This window comes from Molossus molossus, unplaced genomic scaffold (genome assembly GCF_014108415.1).
Source record: "Molossus molossus isolate mMolMol1 unplaced genomic scaffold, mMolMol1.p scaffold_m16_p_5, whole genome shotgun sequence".
NCBI classification, from domain to species: domain Eukaryota; kingdom Metazoa; phylum Chordata; class Mammalia; order Chiroptera; family Molossidae; genus Molossus; species Molossus molossus.
In genome coordinates, this window is record NW_023425388.1 from 38,939,202 (window position 1) to 38,959,526 (window position 20,325).

The following is a 20,325-nucleotide window of genomic DNA, read 5'->3' on the forward strand; positions in this document are numbered from 1 at the left end:
CGGTCACAAATACAGGGTCAGAGATTCAAGGACATCAGGCCTGGGGAAAGAGCTCGGGCTTAACTATTATCTCAAATAACAGGGAAACTCAGGAGCAGTAGCCAAGAGACAAAACATAGTGTCAAGGAAGCAGACCTTGAAGACAATATTCTTAGGTCAGAAGGAAGAATCTAGAAGGAGAAGTCTAGAGAGTGGCAAAAAGAACACTAAGAGTGAATCATAGTACAGAAGTCAAATTTGAAAGAATTTTTTTAAAAGGTGACAATTTGGCAATTTAATGAAGCTTAAGACTGAAAAAATGACCATTAGCATACCTAGGATGTCATTACTAATAGCTAAAAGAAGTTTTAGGTGCCTCATGGGAATAATCCAATTATGTGGCGGCTTCATCATCATTGCCTTTACTCAGTGCCAGAGAGCTCAGCTCTGCACTTTGACTACTGCTCCCTTCAAGTCTTAACAGCTGTCAAGACTTTCCCATGCATTCTAACCTGCTGAGAATGTATTCCCAGGTTTAGGGTTGCTCAGGTCAAGAGCTAAAATTGTTGGTCCAGGCTAATCAATACTCAGGAATTACAGCATCATATCAATCTTCTTCTATCATTGTGCAAAAGCCTGGGTTTGAATCTCATTTTTACTACTTACTGGTTATATGTCTTAATTAAAGCTCTTATGCCTTAATTTCCTCATCTGTAAAATGGGAATAATGCTGCCTAACTCATAGTATTATTCTGAAAATTAAATGAGTTAACATATGGAAAGCAGTTAGAACAGTGCCTGGCACATATTAAACACTATATAAACTGCTATTATTATGGTTGTCAACTAATTGATATTATAAAAGAAAATTGTTACTTCAGTTTTTATCCCACAGAACAAAGGTGACAATATTTATGTCTTGGAAGTAGAATAGAGCTAATGCAACATTTCTCCAATTGTTACACTTCAGCTCACCTCTGAGAGAATGGATGAGACTGAACAGATTCCCCATCACTGGTGGGAGGCTGGAAAGGCAATGCAAGGTAACAGAGCCTTTGCCTAGCCCTGCTTCTTACCAGCTCTGTGGTTTATGCAAAATCATTACATCATTCTGAGCCTCTGCTTTTTCCATGTGTTAACAAAAACAAATCTCATCTCCATCCACTGAGTTATTGTGAACATTTTATTAAAACATCTGGCATATAGCAGGCACTGTCATATTATTTTACTCATTTAATCTGATGATTCTCAAAGCTGGCAGCATATTAGTTTCACCTAAAGTTTTAAAACCAGTGCCTGAGTCCCATCCCACACCCATTAAATAATCATCTCTGAGAGTGTGGCCAAAGGCATGGGTATTGTTTCAGCTCTCTCTGTGATTTCAACACATAGAAAGGTTGAGAATCACTAAGTAAATCAAGTGAGCTAATTCATTCAACCACCATTTATTAAGTGCCCATTTGGTCATGACTGGTCTAAGCATTTGGGGTACAGGATGAACTTTTAAAGCACAATGGCCTACTTTCGAGAAACAAAAATGTGGTGGGCAGGTCAGGGAGGAGTGTCTCCAGTATGTACCACCCTGGCATGCAGATTATTTTAAGCTAAAAACAATTACTGCCCAACAAACTCAAGAAGACAAGAAGAGTTGTGGTTTCCCACCCCTCCTTTCTCCTTCCCTGCATAAAATATTCAGATAGAAACTAAAACCAAGCCTGGCCGGTGTGGCTCAGTGGATTGAGCATCGTCCCATGAACTGAGAGGTCCTGGTTCAAATCCTGGTCAGGGCACATGCTTGAGTTGCAGGCTTGATCCCCAGTAGGAAGTGTGCAGGAGGCAGCTGATGGATGTCTCTCTCTCTCTCTCTCTGCCTCTCTTTCTAAAAAAATAAATAAAAACATAATTACAAAAACAAAACCAAAAAAACCCCAACTGCTTCAGGAGTGGAACCTTAGCACAGTCACCCTAACACATATAAATTTAAGTGTAGCAGACAGAGAGGATCCGAGTAGACTCCCCTTTGTGTCTCATTGTTTCTGGGTGGCATAAATTTAAGTGTAGCAGACAGAGAGGATCCGAGTAGACTCCCCTTTGTGTCTCATTGTTTCTGGGTGGCCCTATAAGCATGTGCTTACCAAAATGTGCTCTTCCTCATCTCCCTGTGAATTGCCTACCTCCCCCTCCTTAATCCAACATGACATACAGACCTCATTTGTCTGTCTTCGGGATATTCATGCTTATGTGAATTCCACATGCACACATATTACATGTTTATTTTCTCCTGTTAGTCTGCTGCATGTCGTTTGACTTATTCAACCAGCCAGAGCTAAAGAGGTAAGGGAAACATTTCATGGGCCCTGAAAGTGGGAACATCCTAGACACCATAGATGATCATGATATGACGTAGAAACTTCAAAAATAGAGATATGTACCTTAAAGTACAAAGGCATGTGACACAGCCTAGGAAGAGAGACAGCAGCTATGTGAAGAGGCTGCCTTGAGACGGTATTAGCTGAGCTGAACTGAGTTTTAATGAATGATCGATAGTTTGGAGAAGGAGAAAGGGTGGGGAAAGGCACACAGCTGTTTATGTGTGGGACAGGTGTTCCACACTTCAGTCTCTGCCCCACCCACACTTTGCTTTACAAGTGTTCAGCACCACTCTCCTGCAAGAGACTAGGAACACATCCAAGTCCTCTCTCCGATTCCCACCCAGATTACAAAAATAAAAACACTCTATCACTTACTGGGGGATGGCTCCCTCATCCAACCCCACTCAGGCTATCTAGTCACCATTTCTGAAGCCTTTTAGTAACAGGGTAAATTCCACCAGAGAGGGGAAGTCAGTTTACTCAGGGAAAGCAGGAACTGTAAAGTTAAATAAAATTTAAAAAAAAAAAACAACCTTGGGAACACCATCATTTTAAGGGACAGTGGACAGGACACAAAGAACCAATCATTAAATGATTTCCCCACCCCCACCCCCCAAGAAGAGGTGGAATTAATTATTAGTATGGCAAGAGAAACAGGAGGCTGGAGAAGTTAAGGGGAACAGAGTTTTTTTTTTAGTTTTTAAAAATTTAAAAACTTATCTTTATTGTTGAATGTATTACAGATATTCCTCCTTTTTCTCCTATTGACTCCCTCCTCTCCTATTCCGCCCCACTCCTGCCTTTCCCCACACTGTTGTCTGTGTCCATTGGTCATGCATATATGCATATAAGTTCTTTGGTTTATTTCCCTCCCCTTCCCTTTGAGGTTTGTCAGTCTAATAACCAATTTGTGCTTCTTAATCTCTTCACCCTTTTCACCCACTCCCTCAACTCCTCTCCCATCTGGCAGTCAAGAAAATGTTCTCTATATCTACGAGAATGTTTCTGTGCTGCTTGTTGATTTTGTTTGTAGATTCAATTGTCGATAGATATGTATTTATTTCCATTTTGTTTGTTCATATTTTTTATCTTCTTTTCCTTCAAGAAGGCCCTTCAACATTTCATATAATAATGGTTTGGTGATGATGAACTCCTTTAGCTTTTTCTTGTCTGGGAAACTCTTCATATGTTCATCGATTCTAAACGACAGCTTTGCAGGATAGAGTAATCTTGGTTGTAGGTTCTTGCTTTTTATCACTCTAAATATTCCTTGCCACTCCCTTCTGGTCTGCAAAGTTTCTGTTGAGAAATCAGCTGACAGTCTTATGGGAACTCCCTTGTAGGTTACTAACTGCTTTTCTCTTGCTGCTTTTAAGATTCTCTCTTTGTCTCGAACCTTTTGCATTTTGATGATGATGTGTCTTGGTGTGGGGTTCTTTGGGTTCATCTTGTTTGGGACTCTCTGTGCTTCCTGGACTTGTATGTCTGTTTTCTTCACCAAGTTAGGGAAGTTTTCTGTCATTATTGTTTCAAATAGGTTTTTAATTTCTTGTTCTCTCTCTTCTCCTTCTGGCAGCCCCATGATGTGAATGTTGGTATGCTTGAAGTTGTCCCAGAGGCCATCCTCATTTTTTTGGATTATTTTTTCCTTTTGCTGTTCTGATTATGTGTTTTTTGCTTCCTTATATTCCAGATCGATGGTTTGCTTCTTGGCTTTACCTACTCTACTATTGAATCTCTGTAAATTATTCTTTATTTCAGTTAGTGCCTCTTTCATTTCTAATTGGTCCTTTTTTACGCTCTTGAGGCCCTCACTAAGTTCACTGAAGTTCTCATTAAGTTCATTGAGCATCCTTATAAGCAGTATTTTGAACTTTGCATCTGTTAGATTGCTTATCTCCATTTCATTTAGTTCTTTTATTGGAGTTTTGTTCTGTTCTTTCATTTGGGACATGTTTCGTTGCTTCCTCATTTTGGCTGCCTCCTTGTGTTTGTTTCTATCTATTAGGTGGAGTTGCTATGTCTCCTGGGCTTCCTAGGATGGCCTATTGTAGTAGGTGTCCTGTAGGGTTCACTGGCATAGCCTCCATGGTCTCCGAGCTGGGCTCTTGAGGTGCACCCCTCATGTAGACTTTACACCCTTCTATTGTAATTGAGTCTTGATTGCTTGGATGATCAGCTGTACAGGTGCCCACCACACAGAGCAAGACTTACTTCAGCAGGGCTCTGGTACCCACTGAGTCCACTCCTTGAGTGTGTCACTTGTGGAGGTGGTTGGGTGGTGGTGCTTCACAGTGTTCTGAAGCTGTCCACTGAGTGTGCTGGCTCTGGGGCAAGGTCAGCCACTGCCTGTGTTCTACCCAGGGCCACCAGGCATAAGCTACAAAGTGACTTGCCAATGGCTGCTTCTGTGGTGGGCTTGGAGGTGCCCAGGAAAAGCCAAGCTGTGAACCAAGGCTGGCTGCTTCTAGTGCCAGGCCTGGGGCCACTTAACGAGAAGTATGGGGTTCACTAAGACCAGATGCAGCTTGAGAGAATTTAGGAAACTCAGAAGCAGGATCCAAGACAGGCCAATCCTGTGGTAAAGCAACTAGTAGCAGTTTGGGTGGGCCTGAAAGTTGGGTGGGGCGGGGCCTCAGGGAATCACCAGGGCGGGGCTACCAGTGTGAGCCAGGTTGCTGGAGTCCCAGATATGGCTTCTGTCTGCCGCCCCAGGGAAGGGCTCACCAAAGGAACAAAGGCCTCTGACAGCATGTCTGTCCAGGAGAAAGCTGTCTCTCCAGCCCTCGCCCCAGTGTCATACAACTCAGTTCTTCCCTGTATGTCTCTGGTGCCTTTTAAACTGCCTCCTTGATGCTGGAGCCTGGAGGGTGCAAGTCCCAGTAAGTCCGTGCGCAGGCCCTTTAAGAGGAGCTGCCTGGGGCTCCGGCAGCCACAGCCTCCCTGAGCCTCGGTTCCCGCTGGTTTTCCAGCCAGAAGTGGTGGGGATTCTCTTCCTGTCACTGGAACCCTGAGCGGGGCACCTGGTGTGGGATGGGGACCCCTCAGTCCTCAGGAAGGACCTTCCCAGCCGAGGTGTCCTCCTGATTTTTATCCGCCACACGTGGGTGTGGGACCAGCCCGTCCCCTCCGCCCTCCTCCCAGTCTGGATGCTGCTGCTGCTTTAATTCTGTAGTTGTAGGACTCCCATTCAGCTCGATTTCAGGTGGTTTTGAATGATGGTGGTTCTGTAGTTTAGTTGTAACTTTGATGTGGTTGTGGGAGGACGCGATACCGCATTTACCTACCCGCCATCCTGACCGGAAGTCCGGGAAGAGAGTTTCAAGAGAGAGCGTTGTTGTCAGGTGCCTGCAGGGGGGCCAGCAGGTCTTGGTGTTGACAGCGGGGTGACAGGATCACTGGTAAACCCAGTAGGCAGAGTTTGGTGGGCGATCCTGGCTGGAAGCCAGGCTGGACGGGGTCGCAGAATGAGTGGGAGTGAAGCAGCAGGCGTCGTGAACTAGAGACTTTCACTGTTTGTAGAGACGAGGGAGCAGGAGGACAACAGACTGAGGGGAAAAGCAAAGAAAACCTTTTTTTTAAAAAGATGAAACGAGCATGCTCGCAGGGGGAGAGCTTGTAAACAAGGAGAGACAAAGCTTACAGAAGAGAAAAGAAATGATCATTGGAGGAAGGAGATGGCTCTGGAAGACGATGAAAGGGCCGGCCGTGGGGAAGCTGGGGCAGGTGAGTGTACAGGAAGGAGGCAGGCAGAAAAGCTGAGAGCATTCTCTCCTAAAGAGAACTTGATTTCTGTTAGGATCAGTTCTGTCTTTACCCTAAAGAACACAGTGACTTTTCAAAGACTGCCCACCCTTTTGAAGGCATCCCATTACAATCTGGCTCCCTGCCAGATATCTCAGACTCAACTGTTCTTATGAGGTTCACCAACGCCCCCATCACCACACTGCCAGTGCCGAAGACCTGCTTGGCCTCACTGCAGGCATCTAACAACAACTTGGCCTTTCTTGAAACTCTTCCCCTTAACTTCTCCAATCTGTTTCTCTAGCCACACAAATAATTAAGTCCTCCTCTTTTTCTTTGCGTCTTTTATTGACTGTTTCTTTCTCTCCTCTCTCATACCCACTGGCCCTTTAAAGAATGGTGTTCTCCAAGGCTCCATTTTTTAAATTTGATTCAACTGTACAACTCCTGCTTCCCCTGAGTAAGCCAATGTACTTCTGCGGCACAATGCCTTGCAAACAGGAAGCACTTACTAACTAGTAGCCTATGACATTGAACGGCTGTGATCTCTGTCCATATGCTGATGACTTCCAAATTTCTCTCTCCAGTCCCTGATCAGTGGTTCTTAGGCTGCAGGTTCATATTTCCAACCATCTCCAGGATCTGGCCTAAAAGCTCTTTTTTTTTTTTATTGTTTTTATTTTCTTATCCTCACCCGAGGATATTTTTCCATTTTTTGTACAGATAGAGTGGGAGGGAGAGAGAGGAAGGGAGAGAGAGAGAGAAACATCGATGTGAAAGGGACACATCGAGTGGTTGCCACCCGCACGACCAACCAGGGCCGGGGACAAACTGCAACCGAGGTACATGCCCTTAGCAGGAACTGAACCCTGGTCTTTCTGGACCGCAGGCCGACGCTTTAACCGCTGAGCCAAACCAGCCAGGGCTGCTTTTCACCATTTTTCATAAAAACGAAATCCTCTTCAAATTCCTTTCGGTTCTTGAAAACAGGTACTAATGTGGGCCTTTTGTAAAAGCAAGTGGCACAGCGGGACACCTGTATTTTCTTCAGCTCCTTCTTTCCCTCAGATGATGTCCAATCACTCATCAATTTATGTCAACAATTTATGAATCTTGTTCTACCCCCTGCCTTCACTCCCCCAGACATACTGCCTTGATTATATGTTCATTATTTCCTGTATTTGCCTACAAACTTGAATTCTAGACACTTTCTTTCTCTATAACCTGATGTATACTGCTTATCAGAGTTCTTACCCTAAAAGGCTGATCATATTACCTGGCTATTTAAAAACTTCCATTGCCATCCAGTTTCCTATAGAAAAAAACAAACACCTGAACTTGACATTCCAGTCTGAGCCCACTCTCCGTTCCAACCCCATTCCTCACCACCAACCCTGTACTTTCCAGTTCTCTTGAGTCAAGTGTACTAAGCAAAACGTGTGTAACTTTACTGTGTCCTGTACCTGCTGATTCTCTGGCAATGGCCTTCAGGGGTCTGCTGCAAGTAGCTCTTGCCAGGTCACAAAAACCAACTGTTACAGTGTACAAGTCAGTTGATAGCAGGCCAGTAGCTTGAAACTGGCCATGATGGGAGTACTTATGTCACAGAAATTAGCAATAGCTACAAATCAGATTTTCCTGGCACCCCACGCCCTAGAGCAGTCCACTGCCTCTCTACTTCACCCCCTTCTTCCTTGGTCAAGAGCCTTGTATACTAGTTCAGGGTGTGGACTAGGAAGTCAGTCAGCCCAGGCTCAATCTGGGCTCGGACACTTTACTAGTTGGGTGATTCCGGGCAAGTCACCAAATCTCTCCCAGCCTCTGTTTCTTCTCCTGTAAAACTGGGCTGATCATAAAAACGACTTCATGGTGCTTTTAAAGGGTACCTTGCATAGAACCTAGTATATCAGTGCTCATAATGCTGTTTGTATTTGCTTATGCCAGGCCTTTTTAGCATCTCAGACTGCCATATAATAAAGTCTCATGACCTTAGCTTAGCTGCGGTGACTCACATTAGCTTGCAGCCACGCGGAATCACCGGCGGCATGGCCCTGAACTGAGAGATGTATAAGGACTTCAGGGGAGCAGAGTCCTTTAAGTGATATAACCCCCATCGTCCAGACTTGCTCAGAAGAAAAGGTTGTGAAGAACCACTTTTCATTATCCTGCCTTGAAATTCTTTAACACATGAGAAATGAATCCACATGACCTGTTGTTGTCTCCTCTCTCTCTGGAGGCCCTGACTTGGCAGGAACCTTGCTCAGGACTTTGGTAGGTCCCCATCTGGTCAGGTTACCTTTCCTATACCTGTCCTTCCTCCCTCATTCCTTTTACTCAGTACTATTTTTGTTAAATAAACGTTCTTTCCCGCACTGCCGAGTAGGCAGGGACCCGAAGAGCTGTGTGGAGCTCAGCAGCACTCTTCTCCGTGTAGCGAAGCACTGGGGGACTTACTACGCCAACCTGAAAAGCAAAGTACAATTATGCAACAGTTGGGTTCTTAGCTGCGATTACTGGACTATAGAATTTCAAAGTTGTTTAGTTCTGTATCCAAGGATTTCATTACAAGCTACAAAGCAAACCTGAGGAAGCCTCACCCCCACTCAGTTAACGATGTAACTTGGAACAGAGACAGGAAAGAGCTCACTGAGGGATGGATCCTGCACCCTAAAGCCTACAGTTTGTTCTCACCCTCCCAGGGCCACCATTCAATCTGGGGGAGCACAAACATGATAAGCTTTTCTCTTTCCAGTTCCTGAACCTGTTTTTCACTATCACATAGAAGACAAAGAATTTCTGTCTTGCCAAAGTACTTGCTTAGCTTCAAAAGCCTCGTATATTCTGTCCAGGAGTACAATAGCTCAAACGTACTGACATTTGCTGTCTGCCAGCCACTGTTCTCAGTGTGGAGGTATTTCAGACCAATAGTGGTCCAGTGACATGCCCAAGGTCACACAGGCTGACGGCAGTGGGCTGGACTTGAATAGAAGCATTCTGGTTCCAGAATCCTTAACCATCACCCTCTACAGCTATACACGAGTCAATTTGTTCTCAAACCTGTATAATAAAACTAGAAGATTTTACATCTGGAATAAACACATAGCCTCCCATTTATACAAAGAGAAACTGAGGGTTAGGAAAAATACATGCCTTGCCCAGGTCAGCAGCTGCAGCAGAACAGCTCTAGCCTTGACCACTCTGGGCCCAGGAGGTGCCCCGTCTTCCCCTCTCCTCCAGCTCCTCCTCATCAGCACATTTCCCTCTCAAGCCTTCTCTGGTCCTTTTCTCTCTCACCCCTTTCTCGGTCCTGTTCCATCTCACTCTCTTTGGCCTTCCATACACACGCACATGACAATTGAAATAAGACTTTAAAACATTAATTTGAGGTGTTTTTTTTTTACCCACACCTCTGTCACCTGTAATAGCAATGACTGGATTGTGAGTTCCTTGGAATGAGTTCCTTGGAATAAGGTCTGAATGTTGGAGATCAATTGTTTCCCAGTGCCACATACATAGCTGGTCACAAGCGAATGTCCTTCATGAGGCCCCTGAAGCTGCTAAAAGCCTCCCTTGATTGCCGGGACAAGCAGCATTTGTTTTCACTTGAGTGTTCCAAAGAGCAGCTGATTGAAGGCAGCACGAAGGAATGCGCGTTCTAAACAAAACTGCCAGGCTTCCTTCTGCGTATGGCAACTCCGAGCCTGTCCACCCACGGCCTCTGCCTGACTTCACAGATGTTCTACGGGACACTCCCGAATGTGGCTTAATCCTCTGCTTTGTGTAAGGTGCAGGAAGTAGCAAATTAGATGTGAACTTTGAGAAATGGTTTCTTACACGGCTTGTAAAATCAAAAGTCATAGGCAAATGATTTTTATAGATACCTACAGATGTCTGAAGAGCCAGATTCAGATGGTTATACTAAATTAAGACCCCTTTGTGTACCTTTAGAATGTGATTCTGATAAATTAATGCATACTGTATGAAATACCTAATCAATTTTAAGAAGTATGATAATTAGTCTTTGGTATATAATGCTTTACAGTTTATGGCCATTTGAACTTGGACGTCTCTGAGTCTCAAAGGAACCTGAGAAATGGGAAGAACAGCTAAGACACTCATTTTATGCTCATTTGAAGCTAAATGCATTGCCCAGGATCATAAAGCTCCAAGGGACGAAGTGAGTTCCAGAACCTAACTGACTGTTCATCACTCTGAATGCTGTTACTCAGAGCTCAGAATAAAATCACTAACCAAACCATCATTTAATGCTGAGCCTCTCCCATCACACGGGCTCTGATCACTTCAGAGTAAAAGGTTGAAAACCAGGGTGGAGAAGGAAAGTAGGTCATGAAATGTATCCCGAACACTCCGAACCAGCAGCACAGGTTAGCAGGACCAGGTGGCCTCAGTCAACACTGCCTGCCAAAACTGGCTTCAGTACAAAAGCCAGTGGCTTTACATCTATTATAATTTCTACAGCCAGAAATTTTAGTCACTCCTTGGCCTAAGCCTTAGGAGAGAAGATGACCACCGGTCCCAGAGGCTCAGGAAGGAAGGAAGGCTATTCCGATAGGGTCTGGAGGTACCTAATGATGCAAATTCTAAATCTACCCCAGGAGAGGCTTCTAGATTCAACAGATTCCGGAAATTGAAACAATGGATGCTTCATAATCACTTTGACATTCAGTTATAGATCCACAACTACAACAAACAATCGAACGTGTTTAATGTCTGACTAAATCAAAATATCTATACAACCGATACTGTATCGATTAGAGTTAGAGGTTAGATAACTATATCTGTTGTGAATTCATAGGTTAGCTATCCCATCACAAGGTAAAGGGTTCATATCTATTTTTTATCCACTTGTTCGGCAAACATTTGCGTGTTTGCGGCATCAGATACCAAAACTGGTACAGAGACAAGTGGAAATAAAAAGATGGGCTCCATTCTTAAGAAGCTGACAGTATAGGCTGACCAGCATAGCTTACCATGCACCAAGGGGTCACCTGTTCAATTCCCAGTCAGGGCATAGGCCTGGGTTGCTGGCTCTATCCTCAACAGGGGTCATTCAGGAGGCAGCTGATTGATGTTTCTTTCTCATCAATGTTTCTATCTCTTTCTCCTTCTCCCTTCCTCTTTCTCTCTAAATATCAATAAAAATATGTTTTAAGCCCTGGCTGGTTTTGCTCAGTGGTTAGAGCATCGGCCTGCAGACCAAAGAGTCCTGGGTTCGGTTCTCGCTAAGGGCACATATCTTTGTTGCAGTTTGTCCCCAGCCCTGGTAGGGGTCATGTGGGTGGCAACCACTAGATGTGTCTCTCTCTCATCGATGTTTCTCTCTCTCTCTTCCTCCCTCTCTCCCTCCTGCTCTATCTGAAGATAAATGCAAAAATGTCCTCAGGTGAGGACAAAATACATATATTATATATATATATATATATATATATATATATATATAGAGAGAGAGAGAGAGAGAGAGTATATATACTATATATATAAAATATATATTAAATAAATAAAATATATGTATTTAAAAATAAAAATCTAAAAAAAAAAGCAGCAGCTGACAGTATACAAGATGGATATATACTCTGCAATGCAATTGTATGAAAAGTACTATGGCTACATACACAGAGAAAGAAGTAACAATTTCTGCTCCGAGGGGTTTGCAACATGTTCACAGCATTGGTGATATTTGAGCTGGGTTTCTAGGAACAAATAACAGTTTGCCAGAAAAAAGTGGGGGAGGACATTCCAAACAGGGAAACAAAGTGTGGTAACTCACAAAGGTACAGAAGAGCAAGGCTTGTTGGGAAGTTGGGATGAACTCCTGTTCTGTGGCCCTGAGAGAAATAGGGTTGGCACTGTATTTCAATGTGTTAAAGTATTCCTAATGTGATGCCTTCGAATCTGGTCTTTAGGATATCCTCTAAGAACATCCATTCCTCCTCTCTATCACCCATCCTCTCAGCGCCAGTACAAAACCCAGGGAAGCAAAAGTCTGGTTCCACTAAAAGAGATAAATCCCAACTGAAAAGAGAAAGAGTTTGGCACAATAAGTAGGTTAGTAAGTTATTAGTTTTTACTGTTCACTGTGTTTAAGTCAAGGTTATTGAGAACTTACTCTTTTTATCTCTTATCCCTATTATCACCATTACACAAACAAGCTATTGAGTTCAAGACTACTCCAAGTGGCCAGCTCTGTGAAATGAGTTCCTTGCCCTCAAAAACTGCAGAAACATAAGGCATCCACATTGAAAAGGAAGAAGTAAAACTGTCACTATTTGCAGATGACATGATATTTTATATAGAAAATCCTAAAGAATCCACCAAAAATTAATAGAATTAATAAAATAATTCAGTAAAGTAGCAGGACACAAAATTAACATACAGAAATCTGTGACATTCCTATACACTAATAACAGATAATCAGGAGGAAAAATTATGAAAACAATTCCATTTATAATTGTATCAAAAGAATAAAATACCTAGGAATAAATTTAACCAAGGAGGTAAAAGACCTGTACTCAGAAAACTATTAAGACATTGAAGGAAGAAATTGAAAAGGACACAAATCAGTGGAAAGATATATCAGGCTAATGGATTAGAAGAATTAATACTGTTAAAATGATGATACTTCCCAAAGCAACCTACAGATTCATTGCAATCCCTATCAAACTACCAATGACATTCTTCTCAGAACTAGAAAAACATAATCCTAAAATTTATATGGAAACACAAAAGACCACAAATAGACAAATCAATCTTGAGAAAGAAGAACAAAGTTGGAGGTATCATGCTTCCTGATTTCAAACTACACTGGAAAGCTGTAATAATTAAAACAGTATGGTACCGGCACAAAAACAGACACATTTTTTATCAATGGAATAGAATACAGAGCACAGAAATAAGCCCTTGTTTATATGGTCAACTAATCTATGACAAGGGAAGCAAGGGTGCACAACGGAGAAATGATAGTCTCTTCAACAAATGGTGTTGGGAAAACTAAACAGATACATGCAAAAACCCTGAAACTAACTCTCTTACACTATATAAAAATAAATTCAAATTTATTAAAGACATAAATGTAAGGCCTGAAACCATAAAACTCCTAGAAGAAAACATAGGTAGTAAACTAATTGGACATCAGTCTGAGTAATATCATTTTGAATATACCCCCTTGAGCAAATAAACAAAGAAGACTTCATAGAACTAAAAAGCTTCTACACAGTGAAAAAAGCCATCCACCAAATAAAAAGACAACCTACTGAATGGGAGAATACATTCACAAATAATATATTCAATAAGGGGTTGATATCCAAAATATATAAGGTACTCATAAACTCAATAACAAAAAAAAGTCTGATAAAAAAAATGGGCAGAAGACATGAAAAAACATTTCTCAAAGAAGACACAGATGGCCAACAAACTCATGAAAAGATGCTCAATATCACTAACCATCAAGAAAACACAAATCAAGATCACAAAGAGATAACACCCTAGTCAGAATGGCTATTACCAAAAGGTCAACAAATAAGTGCTGGTGAGAATGTGGAGAAGAGGGAACCCTTATGAACTGTTGGTGCATCAGGAACTGCAATTTGGTGCAGCCACTTTAGAAATAGTATGGAGATTCCTCAAAATACTAAAAAAAGACCTAACATACAATCCTGCAATTCCACTTCTGGGTATTTATCCAAAAAAAAAAAAAAAGAAAAGAAAAGAAAACAATAATTCTAAAAGATATATGCACTGCTCTGTTTATTGCAGCATTATTTATAATAGCCAAGATATGAAAGCAACTTAGGTGTCCATCAATAGATGAATGGATAATTTGACCCAGTGATCCCACTGCTGGGAATATACCCTAAGAAGCCTGAAACACCAATCAGGAAGAATATATGTACCCCCATGTTCATAGCAGCACTATTTACAATAGCTAAGATCTGGAAACAGCCCAAGTGTCCACCAGTAGACGAATGGATAAAAAAGCTGTGGTACATATACACAATGGAGTACTATGCAGCGGTAAGAAAGAAAGATCTCTTATCCTTTGAGACGACATGGAGGGACCTGGATAGTATTATCCTAAGTGAAAGAAGCCAAGCAGAAAAAGACAAATACCACATGATCTCACTTATATATGGAATATAATGAACATAACAGTCTGAGGAATACAGTAGACCCAGACACATGGAAGTAGGGCACAGACTGACATCCCTCAGAAGAGGGGATGGGGGGTGGGGGGGTGGGAAGAGATAAACTACAGAACTTATATGCATGTATGCATGACCAATGGACATGGACAACTAAGCCGGGGACAGGGTGGAGGGGGGGGGGGGTGCCAATGAGGTAAAAAGGTGAAATATCTGTAACAAAAAAATAAATAAAAATTCATAAAAAAAGAAAGAAAGAAAAAAAAAATAGATGAATGGATAAAGAAGATGTGATGTACATATATACAATAAAATATTATGCAACAATTAAGAAGAATAAAATCTTACCATTTGCAACAACACGGATGAACCTAGAGGGTACCATGCGAAGTGAAATAAGTCAGAGAAAGACAAATACTATATGGTTTCACTTATACGTGGAATCTAAAACAAAGAACAGGCTCATTGATAAAGAGACCAAAGGAAAAGTTGCCAGAGGGGAGAGGTGCTGGAGGGGTGGGTGTAAAGGTGAAGGGGACTATGATCAATATTATTGTGACAAGTTTACACAGTGGCAGATGACTACTAGAATTAGTGGAGTAGTCACATTTGTAAGGTATAAAAATTTTTATTCACTATATTGTACATCTGAAACTAATATAACTAATATAATATTGTATATCAACTATATTAAATTTTTTTTAAAAACCTTCAGAAATTACATGATCAGATAGAAGCTAAATTTAATAAGGAATTTCAGTCTTTGGGGAAAAAGTATAATGGCATCTATAAAGCCTTTCTTGCCAAGATCCATGAGCTCACTGGCGAAAGAGAGGGATACACGTAGACCTTAGAAGCTGAGACTCCAGGAAGACTCAGAGGTGGTAGGAGAAACAGGAGGAGAGGGTGGGAAGGAGGAGGGGGAGGGGGGGGAAGGAAGCTGAGGTGGCGTCTAATGATGAAGACCCCATTCAAGTATCTGATGATGTGGCGAAACAAGAAGGGGCAAAGATTGAAGAGAAAAAAAAAAAAAACCCAAGGGGAAAAAACACTAAAACATTTGAAAATATTGGTGGACTTTATTATTTTTATTATTTATTTGTTTGTTTATTTATTTATTTAATCTTTACCTGAGGACATTTTTGCATTCACCTTCAGATAGAGCAGGAAGGAGAAAGGGAGGAAGAGAGAGAAATATTAATGTGAGAGACACATCGAGTGGCTGCCACCCACACAACCCCAACCGCGGCCGGCAACAAACTACAACCGAGGCACACGCCCCTAGCGGAACCGAACCCAGGACTCTCTGGTGGATGGGCCAACGCTCCAACCGCTGAGCCAAACAGGTCAGGGATATTGGTGGACTTTAAAAAGGGCCAGGATTGTCCAGCCAGTGTGGCTCAGTGGTTGAGAGTTGACCCATGCACCAAGAGATTGCTGGTTCGATTCCTGGTGAGGGCACATGCCCAGGTTGTGGGCCCTATCCCCAGTGGGGTCATGCAGGAGGCGGCCAATTAATGTTCTCTCTCATCGATGTTTCTATCTCTCTCTCCCTCTCAATTCCTCTCTCTCTAAAATCACTTTTTTAAAAATGAGAAAAAAAAAGAGGACCAGGGTTTTAATTAAAATACAATGGGAACCTCTGTATTCTGAAATTCCTAAAATATATTAAATGGAGGCAAACAGATCCTAGCCAACCCTTTAGTTTTGGATTTGGGTTTTTTGTGTGTGTGTGTTTTTTTTTTTTTTTTCATTTTAAACACAATAACTATATCCAAAGATGTTGGAGAAGAGTTAAACTGGAGACTCTTTTCATCATAATCTCTTCTGTGAGGATTGGAAATTGAGGCTTATAATGAGGGTCAAGTAGGTTCAAAGTAACAATTTCCACTTTGAAACCCTTTCATCATGGTATCACAGTACATCTAAAGCCAAAGAACATATTCTCAGTACTTAATTCCTCCTTTAGCCCTGAAATTCCCTAGTGCAGAAAAAGCAGAACCCTAGAAACATGCTCTCTTTTATTACCCAGAGAGCATCAGCTTCACACGTCAGAGGAGAGCAGTGGGTACGAGGAAGCCTGTGCTGGCCATCAGAAAGCCACTGGGGAACCGCGGAGCCAAGCTGTGCCCCCACCCGCAGCTCAGACGTAGAAAAGTTTTAATTTTAAGTTTGCTTGAATTCATTGTGCCTTTATTATTTTGCTGTATAAACATAAAATGGTGCATAATTAAATTTTACTGCTTGAGCATAGACGTATACAGCAGTTAAGAATTTTCAGGAAGAAAACATTTAATGTAACGACTCTTCATTTCTTTGTGGGTTTTTAATTGTGTGTGACCCGGTGATTTAGGAAGACACATAAGCATAAGGTTATTTCCCACCGTGGGGTTAATAAAACTCAGTATTATTGAACATTTTCCTCCTTTCATTCCGTATAGTGGATAAACAATAAATAATAAACACGGAGTCAATTTACAACAGAGTCTGAGCTGCCATCCCAGGGGAGCGACCTTGCCCATCTCCTTCCTCAAGCCTTGAAATGTTAAAACAGGGCAAAATAACCTTTGGACTGGGCCTAAAGCAGTACTGTGTCCTGAACAGCTGTTTGCAAAGATAATATGAAAGTAGACGAAATGACTAGGGGACTGAAAATTAAAAACATTCTTTAGGATTAACATCACTATGTCAGGTTGTCCGCACCTATAAGATGCATTACTTCACAACTACTGATGTAATTGTTCCCCTTTCCTTTTTCCTCAAACACCCCTTGCCTCCTAATCCTAACACTACGTGCGTTTCTGCCTGAATCAGAGATTCCTGAATACCTATTCTTTTGTATCAAAAATAAGTGCTTGTTGTCTCTACTCTGGCCTTTTATTTATTTATTTATTTTATTTTTTTATTTTTATTTTTTTTTCCTCACCCGAGGACATTTTTCCACTTTTTGTTCAGGTAGAGTGGGAGGGAGAGAGAGGAACAGAGAGAGAGAGAGAAACATCAATGTGAAAGGGACACATCGAGTGGTTGCCACCCGCACAACCGACCAGGGCTGGGGACAAACTGCAACCGAGGCACGTGCCCCCAGCGGGAACCGAACCCAGGTGTCTCAGGACCGCAGGCCCACGCTCTAACTGCTGAGCCAAACCGGCCAGGGCTGGCCTTTTATTTTTAGATCAACAGGTAAATAAGGTTACAAAGCATATTTTCTTTCAGTTAAAGCTTCACTGAAAGTTAACACTTCATCATTCTTTTGTAACTTAAAATGAATGAGGGAGTGAATTTTACACAATTCTTTGTTTGCAGATTCCCACAGGTCATGAGGATAAGAGCAATGCACATTTTCACGGCTTCATCCCTACCACTAAGCACACTGCCTGCACGTAGTGTGAGTGCAGCAGACCCTTGTGGAGTGAATGAGTCACAATCACACTTAGACGTGTATATATAATGCTTGAGAACAAAATCCACTGGTGCTTCCCACATATCTGAGACTATTTGCCAAGACACACATTACTGTGTCTCATAATTATGAGATTACTACAACTAATTTTACCTTAGCCAGTACTTAAGGAAATCAAATCTAGGAAATGCCGCAAGACTACAAATAAACAAAAATTGGAAAGGGCTCACTAAAGTGCAATTATCTAGGCATGCTGCTACAAAAACTAAAACCAAAACCAAGACAAAACATAAGTCTGGGTGAAAGCGAACCAAGAAAACGAATTTCTTGGGAGAGTTAATGATGACTCAATCTAGTTCAGGTGTCTGGTGGGTTGAGTTGGGGAGTTAAGCCACGTTAACATAAGAAGCCAGCTGCACAGACACCATCTGGTCGCACGGAGAGGATGGCGAGAACCCCCGGCAGCTGGGACTCTGTCTCACAGAGAACAAGATCCATCCTCGTGGAGCTAGGGAAGGAGCCTCTTCGACCTAATTCTGATCTAGGTCTCAGCCTTCATTTCTTCAGACATTTTTCCTCACCAAATCCATTCTGAGAAACTCAATCCTTACTAACTTACACTGGGTATAAATAATGTTGTACAATTTTAAAAGCTAAAGGGCCCACGGGCACACAGCCTCTCTTCTTTACAAACGGAGGACACAGGCCCAGAGAGGTGAGGGGACAGACCCCGCCTCCGGCTACTGCCCTGTTCGGATCAGAATGCAGGTCAGCAGGTCCCTAGCTCCAGGTTCTTTCACTACATCTATATGGAAAAAAGTTTCAGTTTCTCCGGAAGGTTTCGGTGACCCTAACCTTTCTTTCTCTCCACCTTCATAACAAAATTGTTTAATGCTGTGCTTATTTTGTTGTTGTTGTTATTTTCATTCCACTCTTCTGAGGCAGGATAGTAAGAAGCTAGGTAAGTCCCTCGGCAAGTGGAATGAGGGAAACTGAGACAAAATAATTTGAACAATGCCAAACAATTTGAGCAATTTACAGCCAGCTAGTGAATCACAAAATCTAATCTTCCCTAACCAAGGACACTTAGGAGCACATGGCTTACACATTCCAGATCATGTGGAGGCAGATCCACCTCAGTCCCAGTCCCTCATCGATGACATTCTTTAAAGATGAAACTGACCAGAGGATGACCCTGACTCTGCTGTACACTCATCTTGATAAGTCAGCATGAAGGACACACCTGGAACACTCATAAACATTCTGTTAAGATCCTCCCCTGAGACCTCCCCTAGGATTCCCACAGAAAAGACTCAAAGCCTCAAGACAAAGGACCCAGGGTGGACTCTCTCTGGGCATGCCCACGCTTTTCCTCAGGCATGACGTTTTTACTTTTTTCCTCCTAAACTCTAAGGATCCCCTTGAGACTTGCAACCAGGGGAGCAGCGGGCAGTGGCAGCTTGTCCCTGGCTAACCCCTGAACCTGTCTCCAAGGTCCCCTTTTTCTCTGACTTCCCAGTGACCCAAGCAGCCCTGTCTTGGCTCACGTCTGTCACGGTGACTTACTTTTCGGTGAGTTCATGCAGCCCAGTGTGGCCTACTTCTTTCCTGCACCGTCTCCAGGGAGCTACAGCAGGCCCGCCCAGGCTCTCTCCTGTTACTTCTTTGCTTCACTGTCAGCTTTATTAAACACACTCTCAAAATCACCTGAACTCACGCTGTGAAATCTTTCCTGCACGAAGTCAAGAACTTACAGGCCGGCCCGAGGCAGATCTGCTCCTGCCCAGTCCCATTGGGTAATACTTCCAACGTTACTACTCGTCTGCCCCCCAAACCTACAGTGAGAACATCCATGTCTCAGCAGCACTGTCTTAGATCCTCACTGCCTGCTGACCTGCTCCTTGAGCTCTCTTCCACGTCTCTGGCTTTCTCCGCTTTTGTGGCCTGTTTAGATATTGCGACTATTAGAATGTCAAAGCTGGAAGGAAAACTACAAAGCAGCTTTTCCCAAACTGGATTCCGTGGAACAGCAATTGGAGGAGGTAATTTTGCACAGAGAACTGAGTGAAAGGCCCTGCGATCCTGTGATGAACTAAGTTTGGGAAATACTGCCTATCAGTTCTTCTCTCAGGTTCACAGAGATCATCAGCTTTTTAAAGACAGTGACAAGTCCTAGCAGTAAAACAGGAATTTAGTTTACTCTGCTAAGTCTTTAATCTTTTCACACCTATTAAATCCCCTAAAAACTGGTTGGGGAAGCCTTGTGCCTAGTCCAGCCCCCTTCTTTTACAAATAAAACTGACTCTGCATTTGAATGACTTACCAAGGTCCCGCTCTGTTTGGGAGCCAGAGCCCGTCCTCCAGTCCTGCTCTAAGTCCCAGGCCAGAGCCTACACTCCAAGTGTTATTTCTCCTCTGCTAGATCCAATGCTTTCTGGTGTTCAGCACACCCAATATCTAACCCTTTGCCCTGGGATAGACTATAAATGTTCACACACTGTACGCCTAAGGGAAAGGCGAGAAGAGTGGATGCTTGATTTTATTATTTCAGCTTGATCTTACATCCATCCAGTCAGGATTTAGGACTATGCAGGGTTTCCTCCGTTACACAACTCCTACATAACACCAAACACTGGGCATGCAAAGCCATCCTCAGGATCATTCTCAG

The 20,325-nt window shown here is 42.6% G+C and overlaps 1 protein-coding gene across 5 annotated transcripts in view; it reads right to left on the bottom strand.

Annotated features, from left to right (window-relative positions):
* The window catches only part of NCEH1 (neutral cholesterol ester hydrolase 1), a 62,026-nt gene that overhangs the window by 20,407 nt on the left and 21,294 nt on the right, over window positions 1-20,325 (bottom strand). The window contains exon 1 of one of the 5 annotated variants that reach the window (XM_036243032.1): window positions 15,385-15,394. The exons of the other annotated variants lie outside the window; for them this stretch is intronic. The gene's annotated coding sequence lies outside the window, so the exon portion shown is untranslated. Of the gene's footprint in view, window positions 1-15,384; window positions 15,395-20,325 lie in introns of those variants that run through there. 5 annotated transcript variants of the gene reach the window in all.